We start from the raw sequence: 13,047 nt of genomic DNA, 5'->3' as shown, positions 1-13,047 counted from the left end.
AAACGTGATATCTTAGTAATAAATTATACAAAATTACTCAGATTTGGTAAAAATGATGACTCGGTCGTCTAGAGTAAGTGTACTAGCCTGCCAGAGGTTGTGGGTTCGAATCCCACGTAAAGCACAGTCCTTGCACTTTTCCAAATTTATCTACCTAATAAAATCTCACTCCTTAAACCCAAAAACTTATCCTTTCCATTCTTACTCAAATACAATAGTCAGCGCATTATTTGCATTGTGCCTGCTAAAAACAAAGAAAAAGACACAGCTACACATTGCAGTGACGCCAGCAAGAGGAAGCCGGCCACCGCTCTAATAGCGTAGACACACCAAATTTAGCGAAGTCCTCAACCATCTGTGCGATCCTTCAGTCAGAAAAATGTGAAACACAGGTAGCGCTCCAAGCAGTAAGAAGGCCTTGTTCTTAATCAACGTCAGGTAGGCATTCCCACTAATCGCTTACCCTATCAGATATCAAATAGATTAGCGAAACCACCTCAGGACACGTCTTGTCGAAGCCCTATGCTCCCGAGAATAGTGAACAAGGAAACAAAAAATAATAAGAAAATGTGTTTGCCCATATAAGTTTGATCTAGTTAGAATTTAGCCTTCCGTAATTGCTTTTAAATACACATCCGCGCTGTTAGTTCAGCCTTTTCGAAACTGAATAAAGAAGCAAAGCGAATGGGTCTGGTGGTTAACGAGGACAAAACGAAGTACATCCTGTCATCAAACAAACAGTTGGCGCACTCGATTATCGGCACCCACGTCACTGTTGATAGTTATGAGCTCAACGTTGTAAGAGACTTCGTTCATTTAGGCACCAGTATTAACACCGATAACAATGTCAGTCTGGAAATCCAATGGAGAATCTCTCTTGACAACAAGTTCTATATTGGACTAGGTAAGTAGGAAATTGAGTAGTAAAACTCTCTCTCAACGAACAAAACTAATACTTTATAAGTCTCTCATAATGCCCGTCCTATCGTATGGTGCAGAAGCTTTGACAATGAAAACAACCGATGAGGCGTCTTTTGGAGTGTTTGAGAGAAAAATTCTGCGGAAGATATTTGCAACATACCTTATTTTGTAATTTAGCTCTAATTAATTATCATATTTTGGTAGGTATCCCCAAACGTAAGGACTAATAACAATAATCTTTTTTTCTTTTTGACCCACCCTAATGGATATATTTACATATATACATATGTAGGTATATACGTGAATAATTGTAATAAAGGCATTTATCTTGATTGCAAATAATGGCATTTGCCTTCTCATTCTTCCACCTTTCACTTAAAAAAAAGGAGTGTATCTCTTACGCCGCCATACTCACTTTACCTAAGTGGGTATAAACAAATTTTAGGCACACTTACCGTACATCGAAGAGTTCATGGTTCAACGGTTTTCGACTATCAGTTAGAGTATTGTCAATGTCCCTCCACAAGTTGCAAAAAATTGTTTGTCTCAATGTTCAATTTCACTTAAACGAGGTCGGTAATGAACTCGTGGCCTCAGATCATAAGCCCAAGAGAGGTGTACTTCGACATGCTCGACTATGGCGACAGACTTTACAATTTGCAATCTGTGCTTCAATCATTCATGCCGAAACTTAATAAACTCATGCAGCTGGGTTGCAAGCGTTGATTGATCTAAAATGTGCGACATTTCCGAATTAAGAAACAAAACTATACCGCATCAGTAAAGACGAAATTTGTATCTGTATATGTATGGACAAGTATATGCACATTAAATGGGGTCGATTTTAAGACTGCCGAAATACATCAAAATAATAAAAATAAAGATGGGCCGGAAAGTTCGTAAAACACATAAAAAGTAGCCTTAAAATCCTAAGCTTAACATTTGGTTAGATTATCTATTAAGATAAAGAAAATTATATCGTGAAATGGCAAGTGTTTAAAGTGTGAATAAATTTCTAAGCTCAAAGAGCGGAAGTTAATCTAAGCTTGGGCTAAGTTTGTTTATTTACTTTAGACTAACGGCTCAGTGAAGGGGTCCTTACTGTTTGTAGGCGCATGCAAGACATCTGTTTTATTTTATAAGCCTGCTGGGAATTAAAGAAATTTAAACGTGAGAGAGTAAAATAATAGCCACATAGCACAGACAACTTATTCAGCAAGGAACCTTTGGGAAATGCAAAGTATTTTCATAGAATATCATTAAACTCACAGATATTTTTTCATCACCAAATCGCGTGACATTCTTCCGCAAATCGACCCACTCTAATGCGAATTTTTTTTTTCATTTGTCATATCATCAGCACAGCGTGCATAAATAATAGAGGAATGGAGCAAATTGACCAGTGGCTGAGAAGGCGTTTATTTGCTTTTTAATCCCTAAAGAGATGACAATTGTCCAGTTAAAACCAACTTGATAAGATCAAATAAATTTTTCAATGAAATCTGTGTAAGTTTCCACAGAGGAATAACTGCATACATGCAAATGTATGTCTATATAAGTATAGAGGGTCGCTCAAGTCACAGCTTACATTCGTTTAAAATTCAAAGCCTATAATTTGCAAATGATTAATTATTTTCTAAATAGGCGAGGGACTGCACGCTGTGAAATTTTCTATGCCAGTCAGGTTAATCGATATTTTGTATTCTTCTTCTTTCTTTGTACAGCAACATTCGGACAGTTTGGCTAGCCACGACAATCTTGTATCGAATGCTAACTTTTAAGGCTTAAATTTTATACTTTTTTAGTTAATTCGCAAGCGATGGAACAATTGGCTGTATGAGCCTTACAACGACATAGACATAGCGCAGTGAATAAAGATCCAGCGGCTTCATTGGCTCGGGTTATGGCGTCCGAATGGAAGTAGTCGCTAAGGCTCTGAAAGCACTCGGAGCGGTACCAGCTGGTGGTAGCAGAGGAAGAGCAAGACGAAGACGACCGATGATTTACACCACACTGACAGGCTTTGGTATTTCTGCTACAATAACAACAACAAGTCTCCCTCATTTGGAGAAGAACTTAGCTTTACTTGGTGCTTCCAACTGGCGCTGGTTAGCACGACAAAGAAACAACTGGCGCGCTTTGTTAAACTTGGCAAAAATCCCTCCAGTGAGACATTTTGCAATTTTTCCAGAGCTTCAAAGAAATATTCGTCAAGATATTTGGCACGACTTCTTTGAAGTACAGGACATTTACAGAGAAGGTGTTGTACCGACTCAATTTCTTCTTCATCTTCACAATTCAAATCAACAAGCCCTAATCTAGGTAGGTAGGTAGGTAGGTAAAATGGTTAAAGTGTCAGTTTGGCACTCCTCAAGTAGCACTAAAGGGCCGTTTTGATACCATTATGAGACCTCCAACAGGCAGATATCTACAGCCAGCCAGAGCTGTTGATATAACGGCGGAGATTGATTGGAATTAGGTTGGCGCACTCCCGCAGGCTGTCGAAGAAAGTAGCGCCGAGTGATCTTAGTCGTCTAGCTGCCAAACCTGGACATTTACAGAGAAAGTGCTCAACAGTCTCCTTCTCTGAAAGGTTCCCACAGCTTCTGCAATTGGGGCTAAATGGTAACCCTAGCTTTTCCGCGTGTGTGCCAATTGTCCAGTGACCGATAAATACAGCTAAGCGTTTGGAAATTGAATGGCGAGGAATCCAAAGGACGTTCTAAGCCCTTCGTATATTGTACTGGAGCCAAAGGATTTTCGAAATAGTACATGAAGAAATTGAGCTCCATCTTTTCTGTACTTTCCCGGAAAATATAATAATTTGTGCAATTCACCTTTAACAACTGTCAGGGGGATGACAATGGCAATGAGGTCTCTGAGGCCAATTTAATACCCTTCCTGGCAAGCTCATCAGCAATTTCTTAAATCTCTATGTTCCCATGTCTTGGAACTCAAATCAGAGAAATGTTACCTGCACACCAAAGAGATTTGATCTCCTCCTTACAGGAGTTTACTAATTTTGTTCTGCACCAAGGCGTCGTCAAAGCTTTGATCGCGGCTTGACTATCGGAGAATCGCTCCCGCGTTCCCTACGCATTTTGCATGCCTTCAAGGTTGCAAAGACTTCTGCTTGAAAAACACTAGCAGTATTCGGCGGTTTAAAGGAGATAGATATATTGGCTGATTTGGAGAAAACCCCTGTTCCGGCTACCGATTCCATCTTGGAACCGTCAGTGAAAACAGGGGTGCAAGCTTCGGTGCAGATTTTCCCCTCGATCTAATTCTGCCTATGTGGAAAGCCCAGGTCTAAGAACTCCATTAAATATTTCTTATTTTCTTCTCTCTGAACAATTTGAAACATTTTCTCTATTTCTTTGAATAGTCACTCACAGAGAACCAATGGCAATTTTGTTAATATTCAAGACCCATGCCTTGTATGAAATGCGGGATCTATCCAAACTACAAGCGCTTTCTGTATACCAACTGTTGGGACTCTTCAAGCATTTTTCGATAAGTCTACGTAAATTCTTTTTAAAAAATTAATATTTATGTAGTCTGCCATCTTTGAACTACAGTGCTACTTCGATAATCCGTTATTCGTTCAATTGGGAACGTTGATTATCTGGGAAGATAAAAAATTATTAATTTGTTCTTATCTCCAAATTGCTTCTTTGGTTTTGAGTTCAAAAACTGAAGATAGGAAAGGTTTAAAAATACCAAAATATGTATCCGTGCTAATTAAATATGTAGTTATAATTTTCATATTTATTTGAGTTGAAAATTCAATTCAGTTCGGATTGTTGATGGCATCCTTCCAAACCAAAAATAGTCAAAAAAATATAAATGAAACTTATAAAAAAGCTTCTAATTTGATTAATGGGAGAAATCGATCATCCTATCCTCCCATCCTGACCAGCCTATATGATTGAGTGTCACTGTAAAATTTACGAAAAATCTAATAAATCTTATGCCAGTGACCAACTCTAGTCCGATGACAGGTTTCATTTTTTATTAAATAAATTAATTCTTTTTTTTTAATTTAATGAAATATAAATTTCTCGATTTTATTTTGATACTGAAACAATAATTATAATATTGAGAACAGATACAACGCATAGTAGCTGTATATAGATTCCGCCTGTTAAATTTTGTAATTGTTTTGAATATCTAAAAAAGAGGTTAAGCGCTTTCCAAGGGCATCACCGTGTAATCATCGTTATTTTCATGCCATCACTTTTCTAGGGCATTACCTCAACTGCCCAATGGATTTATGGGGAATGATTTATACAGTAGCAACATTCACCAGCTGCTAATTAAGTGAAGAGAAAAATTATGAACTACAAGTAGTTATGGCCTTAAGGGGTTAGGGGTACTCAGAATTTTCAAAAAATCGATTTTTTTTTTTTGCATTTTCTTAAAGTATAATGTTTTAAAAATATTGTGTAAAAATTTGAAGTGAATCCGACAAATACTTTTCAAGTTATTCAACAATTAACAAAGGGCGCTCGGCCGCTCCGGAGCCGATAGCAAAACTTTAAATGCGTTTTTCTCAAAACTATGTTTTTCAAACTGGTGAACACTGTAACTTAAAAACCGCTACGTAGATTTCAATAAAATTTATACAGCTTTTGAAAAACATAAAAAACTTGTGCCTGATCGAAGGATTTTTTTTTTTTCAAAAATTTCGATTTTTTTTTAACAATTAACTGTTGGTTTTTTCTTCTAAAATCTGGAAAAAATTTTCTGAGGCCGCCATTTTGTTCATTTTGAAAAAAAAAAAAGCTTCGATCAGGCACAAGATTATCTATTAATAAAACTAATTTTTCTTGTCCGATTGGTTTTAGATGAATCTGCAAGGACTTGTGATGTTCACCGCAAGGGACTTCTGGAGAAACGGGCTTCACACAAACAGCGATAACTTTTGCAATTATTAATTTTTTTTTTTGACATTTTGGTGAAGTCAAGTTGAAACATGATGTTTTTATGCTATGTTGTTATGTTTGTTAAATAAATTAATTAAGTAGCAAAAAAAAATTCGTGAAAATCATCATTTTTTCGGGCCTCTGACTACCCCTAACCCCTTAAACTATCTAGAATCGCACTAGTTCGTAAGTGGTGAACTTTCCTATGTACAAGGTAAAAGTACATTTGGTCATGTGTTAGTGTTCGGTAAACAAGGTGTCATAAATTTTAGTGTTCCAATTAGTGAAAAAGTACTGCAGAGAAAAGTTTGCAAATATTTTTAGCTGGTGTTTTACCTATGACGCTTTTCATTTAAATAGTAAAATATGGATAACAGATGAGAGATGTTTAAACTTTAACAAAAAAAATAATATTTTTAGCAGGTTTTGCCAAAAGGAAATTAAGAAATTGTTTGTATAGAAATTCAATTTGAAGAGCAAATTTATATTATGGACATAAGTGGTTCAGAAAAGAATTAATGAAGAAATACAGGGCTACGATGTCAGTGCTAAATCAGGTTTTTGTCGTTCGAAACTTTCCTGTAAACGCAACCAAAAACAAAAAAATGAGTGAGAAGTACGCGAAACATTAGAAAGGGCTCAAAATTATCTTACGCCGCGGCTGCAAAAGTTACTAAAAAATCAAAAAAGTTTGTTGTGATGTGGAATCAGAGGTATAAAGTGTACAAACATGTTGATGACTTTTCCTAGCTCGGCTTGAAGCGAGTGACGACAAAATAGCAGGATAAAGGGATCGTCCAACTTTTTAAGCGGGACCCTTCGTTGTGACTACGCCAAGCATGATCATGAAGAAGATGCCAGGCTATACTCGACAACGATGAAGACTACACGGTTTATTGAGTAATTGCGACTCGTAGTTTTGTACATACATACTTTAATGTAAAAAAATGTTAAGTACCAAATATGTCTTTTATGCTTCACGAATAATCGTGGTTCCTTTTCTTTCACACAGACTGTAAATGAGAGCATAACATTGTGCGATGAGGCGTTAAAACTTATTGCGCGTTTGAAAGAATTTGCCAAACAAATCGAGAGTCATTTTAAAAATGGACATTGAAAATTAAAAATATCAAAAAAAAAAAAGAAAATAAATAAATAAATAAAATAAAATTAGGCAATCAACCAATATACAATTGTTTCAATTAAAGTTGTATTGTCAATGTGTATTATTAAATATTCATAAATTCGAACTGAAAATTAAATAAGCGGCAATAAGTCTGTTCACGAAGTAACAATTGTTACAAATGATCATGTTTTGGCGTTCATGTATCCAAAAAAATTGCAAAGTAGGGGAAGATGAGAGAGCAAAGAGAGCAAAATGGCATTTAATTTTGAGGTGAAGTTGCAAGTTTTTACTGGATAAATTTTTACTTGTAAGAATTTGCGAGTGAGAAAAACAGTTGATTACAATCAAAAAAAAAATTTGGGTATTGAGTCAATTTTCTAAATTTAAATAAAATTGGTGATTAAAATGGAGAATAAATATATTTAGGATGCAATTTATAAAAGGCGATTTGAGGCCATTAAATAGGAGTCGGTCAATATTATAGAGGTATGTACTTCTGAACCACCGCCTCCAGTTATCGTTGCTGTAGTTTCCGAAATATGGAATGTTTTGCAACCGGCAGCGGTGATGAAATGGAACAATTTATTGTGGATAAAATAAAATCGTGTGATTCTAAGCTCCTTATTTTGCATTTTATTTCGCACATATTTTTAAATTTAATACGAGGGAGCTCAACTGAAACCAATTTTAAGGAGTAAAATTTCGAAAAAAAAATTTTTTTTCATAAAATGTTACAATAATCCTTTAAGAATAAGTAAAAAAAATTTTGAACGTAAATTTAAGTATTTCTTATACAGGGTTTGATTGAAAAGGAATGAGCCTTATTTTTTTTAAGCAGTTTTATTAAACCTTTTGGCTTATACAACTAATATTCTTCAAAATAGGACCCTTGAGCGTCAATACACCACTGGTAGCGGTCCTTCCACTGCAGGAAACATTTTTTAAACTCATCCGCCGGCGGTGTGCGCCGGCTTGGATTTCGACATGCGCGCCTTCTTGGGTCGTAGCGACTGGCTCGTGTGCCACTCCGCACTCTCTCTCTTGCCCTCAGGATCGTACTCAAAGCGCCAGGTTTCGTCTCCTGTGATACAATTGTCTAAAGTATTATCCTGTTCGTCACTTTCAAATACTTCACGAGTAACGTTGCTCCAACGATCGCTGCATTTTTGCCACTGCAAAATCCTAACACACTTTTAAAACAGCTTTCACGCGCGGAGCGATGTTGACTGCACCCTGTTTTATAGATCCTCAACCGTGACGACTCTATTCTTTGCGTTCGAGCGCTGGGAAAGGTATAGTTACGTATGTATTCAAACTTTAGTCGCGTTTTTCTCAAAACTATATTTTTCGAATTGGCGTACACGACAACTCGAAAAGTTATTGACCGATTTACCTAAAATTTTGCACACATCTTTTTTATGATATTACTATGTGATATTTCTATGTGAATTTACAAGTTTTCGAAAATTTTTCGAAAAAATAATTTTTTCGAAGCAAAAATAGTAGGAAAATTCGCCCCAAAGTTAATTTTTTTTAAGCATTTTATTTTGCGATTTTTTTTCCACTTGTTTTTAAATTCATAGAGAAATTATGACATTATTAAACAAAAAAACTTTTGGTTTTTTGTATTCAGATCACTGACGCCGATGCTACAATGCCCGCCGATTGAGAAGCCCCGCTGCGACCTTTCTGGAAGAATTGAGTGCACAACCGCCATTTTAAATGATTAAAATAAAAACAAAAAATTTTATATTATTTTAATGTATAAATAATCTGTATGCTAATTTTGAAAAAAATATATTGACTTCCGCATTTTAAACCATTTTATTTACTTTTTTTTTTTAATCAGGGACCGTTACAGGTCAGGGGCCGTTTACAGGTCTCTGTTCCTTTAATTTTTGCGATTTTTCCCCGCCAATAATTTAATTAGCTGCTCGTAAAACTTGCAAATTGTTACTGGTTTTGCATTCATGTACTTTCTTGATATTTTTCTCTTTGAGAGCGAATTCTAGAAAATTAAGCCACTGACGAGCAAAACCGCGAAAACCAGCTAGCTATTACGAGTATAATACATAAAATAAAAAAGTTCATCATCAAAATAAAATCTAATTTTTCTTATAAAAACAATCAATCATTTTGACGAACACGAGGAGGTTTTTGAAAAAACCCAAAAAAGCAACTTGTTTCATGTCCAGCGCAATTTACAGACATTAATAATTACACAGAACAATTAGCTGAGATCAGAGTGTTGAAACAGCAAGCAGCTTTCATTTGAATTATTCAGCTGCAATTACTCAAGCATTTGATTATTCCATTTAGAACTTTTGCTTTATTTAGCGCACTTACTGCATTATTTCCGACACTGCAGGTATAACCTGCGTTTAATTAACATTTAAATTAATGCAATATTGTGTGATAATATTTAGACATTTTGCACAATTATTTCATTCATTACAGGGTTTGATATGACACCAATGTCAAGTGTGACAAATTAAAGAACATCCAAGTTCTGGTGAACACATTTGTATGCTCATACATACATACATATATACCCACTTTTACTCGATTTGCTGTGGAACGTTGCGCGCCATCCAATTCGAATGTTATTTTCTGCAACTGCAGATACTTGATTTAAATACACAATTCAAAATGAAAACAACTACACTCACAAAATATGTATGGATGTGTGTGTGTGTTTGTTTTTGGATATTCCTTAATTCTAAGTCACTTGCGCACACGAAGCACCTGTCGTAATACAATAAAAACTACGAACCGCACGAGCGTAGCACAAAATCGCAACTGATAAGCCACAGCCAGACTGATCGCTACGGTTCCCCGAACAAACAACAAAATTTAAACGAAATCGAGTCGTATCCAAGTGAACACTGCACAATGAAACAAATGAGAGACTGGCAATGGGGAGCGCAACCGACTTGCCGGCAATAGGTGCGAGTATGAGCAGTTAAATGTGGTATGTGCATATGTATGTACCTCCAGTAGCGCTGGAAGAGATATGCCGGTGTATAGCATGCGATAAAAATGTATTTTATGAATGAATTCAAGTAAAGTGAGTGCTTTTGAGTTTTTGAACATTTTTGTTATGCTTATACATACACACGCAGATATGAGTGTGTTTACTTTGTGTTAAAACGAATACATATGAAACATATTAACACAATTGATCCTAACTGATCAGATTTAAATATCAATGAGAAGCGCATACAAATACATACGCACGCTGCATATTCAATTAGATATTCAACACATTAAAGTTTTTTGGAAGCCAACGTTTGGTGATTCCCAGTACGTCATCACGGCAGTGATTGGTACACTGAAAAAACAAAACGAACATTATAGTTATATGTGAAGTCTTTAGACTTTTTGAAATTTTATTGATATGATGAAAACGCTTGAGTCTGGAATAGAGATAGCAGCATGCGATATTTTTAATGTAATCTTTAATGTTAATTTTCCTGTACTCGGAAAAAATCAATCAGCCAAATTTTCTTAGCTTGTAGCGGGCCACAGAAGACGCGAGTGCGTGACTAAAATGAGAAATTGTCTAACTAATTTACACAAAAATGTATAATATAATTTTATTTCTTTACGTAAAAGTTTTAATTCGACTTTTAACACTTTAAATAAAAAAATTAATAGTTAATTGTCACGTACATTTCTGTTAGGTGTTTGGCCGAGCACCTCCTCCTATTTGTGGCGTGCGTCTTGATGTATGGACGGACCTACAGTTTTAAGGCTATTCCGCATGGCAAATGTTTTTTTATGAAGGGGTTTTTCATGGCAGAAATAAACTCGGAGGTTTGGCATTGCCTGCCGGGGGCGACCGCTATTAGAAAAACCTTTTTCTATCGTTTTGTAAATATATTGTTGTAAAAACTATTACTGAAAATGTTATATCAAATATAATTTTACTTTATTGATATCAGAAAATGGTTTCTCCCCAATAATAAAAGGTTTGCTCAGTAAGCAACTTTCTAATTCCCTTTCGACAAATTAGATATCTTAGCATGAAACTGCGTTGCTAGCTCTAGAAATTTTAAGCTTACTCGTATGTGGTGAAAAATTTAAATTTGTGGAAAAAATGTTCGCTTTCAAAGGGTGTGCTTATATGCAGGTACTTGCTCAAGGGCTTATACTCGTTTGTAAGTATTGTAACTGCTCACTCAAATGTTTTTATTTTGTCCGCCTATGAGAGGCTCGCGTCCGCTCAATAGATGTTTTTGTGTAAAATGTATGAAATTAATTGTCTGCGCCTGGCGAAGAGAGTACCCGATTCGGGATTGCGCAGGTTCGAATCTCCGTGCATGAACATCAAATAAATAAAAAGTTTTTCCTAACAGCGGTCACCCTCGGCAGACAATGGCAAACCTTCGAATGTACTTCTGCCAGGAATATTTTCCATTTGCCATTCAAAGTCAGCTTAAAACTGTAGGTCCCTCCATTGGACCTGGTGGAACAACATGAAGACAGGCGCCACAATTAGGAAAAAGAGTTCGGCCAAACATCTAACAGCAGCATGCGCGTCAATTATGGTTTTTCTTCTTCTTCTTAATTAACGAAGTTATTGGAATTGAAATTTTATATATTGGGTCGGAATGGCTAAAATTGTACTCTTGTGCTTTAATTTCTTTATCTGACGCTAGTTTTTAGCTGCACAAGGGAATCGAGGTAGATGAAAGTATATGACTTTGGCACGCATGAATCGAAACCTGATTACGTACTAGGGGTGTCAAGCGCCAGATGCCAGTGTTTTTTTAAGGCCCGGAAATCCCGGGATCGTTCAATTGTATTGTAAATATAAAATATAGTATAATTTGTGGAAGGTTTGCATTTTTATTATTCTTTTTTCATATGAAATTTGCAACATTTTCGAAAGGCATAGCGCAATATTTTCGGAATTGAGAAAAGAAAACATCATTAGGCTTACTTTTCTAACGCACTTCATCTAATATGCAATTTTTCCATTTCAATCTGTATTCTATCTTTGTACCAATCTGCCAATCTGCCACTATAAGTAAATCATACCGATAATAGTTTTTAATAAAAAGTACTAAGTCTAAAAGAAACACCTCGGCCCATAAGATATCTACTTAAATCATCTCAAAACCCAAGTAAGTTAACGTAACGTTAAGTTATAGTGTTAAGTTAACGTAACCTTCCACCATTCAGTATATAGCTCCCAACTTATAAGGGTTAACACTTTGTTTAACCAAAAGTTCTATTGTTCAAAGAGTCCTATCCCTTCTTCTTGATTGCCACGATAATGGCTTAAGTGATTTTGCCCGAGCTTAACAAAGCGTTTCTTTCTCGTGCGAAATGGTGCCAGTTGAACCCAACAAATGAAGCCAAGTTCTTCTCTACCTGATCTTCCTCTGCCACCACCAGCTGGTACCACATCGAGAACTTTCCGAGCCAAAGCGTTTGTACTCAAACAGATGGCATTACCTAGTTAACGGAGCCGCGGGTTCTCTATTCGCTGCAATAGGTCTGTGTCCCCATAAAGCTGCTGCAACTCTTTGTTCCATTGCGTACGATACTCGCCGTTGCTAACGCAGAATCTTTCAAAAACTCTTTCTTATAAAAACTACATGGGACGCCTCACCGAATGCGGTCATCGTCCAAGCTTCTGCACATCACAATTGTACGGGCATGATAAGACGCTTATAAAGATTTAGTTTTGTTCGTCGAGAGAGGATTTTGCCACTCAATTACCTACTTAATCCAAAATAACACTTGACGGCAAGAGATATTCTCTGCTGGATTTCATTATTATCGGTGTTAATGAGGGTTCCTAATGACCGAAGTATTATCCCACTTCAAAATTATAACTGTCAACTGTGACGTGCTTGCCGATACGCGGGTGTGCCGACTGCTTGTTTGATGACAGGTGGTACTTTGTCTTGTCCTCGTGCAGAATCAGACCAATTCGCTACGCTTCTTTATCAGCTTAGAAAGGGCAGAACTACAATAACAACGCGGTTGCTAAGGCCGAAGATGTTATCATCGCCAGTGGTTGTACGCTCTTGTAATAAACCAATAGAGTTTAGCTACTGTCCA

General features: G+C 36.3%; 1 protein-coding gene across 6 annotated transcripts in view; it reads right to left on the bottom strand.

The window, feature by feature from the left end:
* Positions 1-9,754, bottom strand: part of LOC129240122 (axotactin) — a 245,986-nt gene extending 236,232 nt beyond the window's left edge. For 4 of the 6 annotated variants that reach the window (XM_054875651.1, XM_054875649.1, XM_054875656.1 and 1 more), the window contains exon 1: positions 9,529-9,754. The gene's annotated coding sequence lies outside the window, so the exon portion shown is untranslated. The remainder of the gene's footprint in view (positions 1-9,528) is intronic. The other 2 variants (XM_054875652.1, XM_054875654.1) reach the window with 2 other exon arrangements.
* Between the last annotated feature and the right edge of the window lie 3,293 nt (positions 9,755-13,047).

The sequence above is a fragment of the Anastrepha obliqua genome, chromosome 3 (genome assembly GCF_027943255.1).
Source record: "Anastrepha obliqua isolate idAnaObli1 chromosome 3, idAnaObli1_1.0, whole genome shotgun sequence".
NCBI lineage: Eukaryota > Metazoa > Arthropoda > Insecta > Diptera > Tephritidae > Anastrepha > Anastrepha obliqua.
The sequence above is the reverse complement of the archived record's forward strand: the minus strand, read 5'-3'. Positions and strand labels throughout refer to the sequence as shown.